A 1,272-nucleotide genomic window follows, 5' to 3' on the forward strand; every position below is an offset into this window, starting at 1 on the left:
CGTCGGAGGCGAAGAGGAGGAACTGCTTGGTGCCGCCGTCGCCGTGGTCGTGGTTCCAGTAGCAGTGGCGCCCCCACTCCTCGCAGTCCCCGCAGTCGCAGCCGGCGCCGTGCGCCCCGCCGCGGTCTGCACATTAACGCACGCACGGAGACCGCCGCAGGCGGTGGTGTCAAGAAAAGGCGGCCGGCGTCTCCCAAAGCAAGGAGAAAGCGAAATTTCTGGCCAGAAAAGGACGCATTCTTCTCCGGTCGGGGGCATCAAGAAGGATGGGGGTCACCTGGGTTGAAGAGCTCGCCCGCGTCCATGAATCGCCGCCGCCGCCGCCGTGCAGAGTGGAGAGACGGACGGACCCCAAGCTGCTTCTTTTCTTTGGTTGATCGTATTGGGTGTGGATCCGCGGCAGTGGCGCAGTGAGCTGAGCTGAGCTCCCGCCCGTATCACTTGATATTTTCCCTGAGCTCCCAAGCCCAAAGGGGAAACTGCGGGCGGTGGCACTGCGCCCGGCGCGTCGCCTCGCTTCCTTTCCCCCTCTCGGTCTTTTCTCCATCTCAATTACTGTTTCACTCACCGCGGTAGATACGGTGAATCGTGTACGGCCACCTCATCTTATTTTCACCGGCTAAACTCTTTTGAAAAAACCAGTTCAGTCTGTACATTTTTTTTACCCTCCAACGGTGGCCACTAAATTTGTCGCGACCTTCTCGTCATGTGGAGCAGTTTCCTCCAAGAAGCACATGCCATCATTCCCGAAGTCGCCCATGGCGCCGCTGAACATCCGATCCAGAGCGCGCCCTTGAGCAACTCCAACGCAGTGACCCAAGAGGGCGTCAATTTTGTCCGCCTTTTGTTCATTTGGATCGGCCGACGGACGGCTGTGTCCGTTTTTTCATTTGGGTAGTCTCACGCACGCCGATACATTTTTTTGTGCGCCTACTTATAAAAAAACTTTTGTTCAAATTTAACATAATTAAACATTAAACGACCGGTCACCCGCTGACCAAAGTCCACTTAAACATTAATAAAACTAAAATTAAACATAGAAAACTTGCGCCCTCGCGCGCTGCCCTAGGCGTCGCCGTCCTTCCTGGGGCGGTGAGGTCGATGAGGTCAGGCGGCAAAGCAGCCCACAGGAATGAGGTCTGCCACGCCACCCTCGCTGCCTCCTCCATCGTCTACCCCACTGGTTGCACTGCTGCGGGGCGGGCACAATCCTCCTCACCCCCCTTTCCCGACGCTCTTTCTTTTCCTTCCATGCCCAGCGGGCACGACGCT

General features: G+C 57.1%; 1 long non-coding RNA gene across 1 annotated transcript; it reads right to left on the minus strand.

Annotated features, from left to right (window-relative positions):
- LOC123104822 (uncharacterized) lies at positions 1 to 552 on the minus strand. Its single transcript, XR_006450533.1, has 2 exons — positions 278 to 552; positions 1 to 126 (listed from the first exon to the last, which is right to left on the minus strand). It is a non-coding gene; the product is annotated as an uncharacterized lncRNA (long non-coding RNA).
- Between the last annotated feature and the right edge of the window lie 720 nt (positions 553 to 1,272).

This window comes from Triticum aestivum, chromosome 5A (genome assembly GCF_018294505.1).
Source record: "Triticum aestivum cultivar Chinese Spring chromosome 5A, IWGSC CS RefSeq v2.1, whole genome shotgun sequence".
In the NCBI taxonomy this organism is placed as follows: domain Eukaryota; kingdom Viridiplantae; phylum Streptophyta; class Magnoliopsida; order Poales; family Poaceae; genus Triticum; species Triticum aestivum.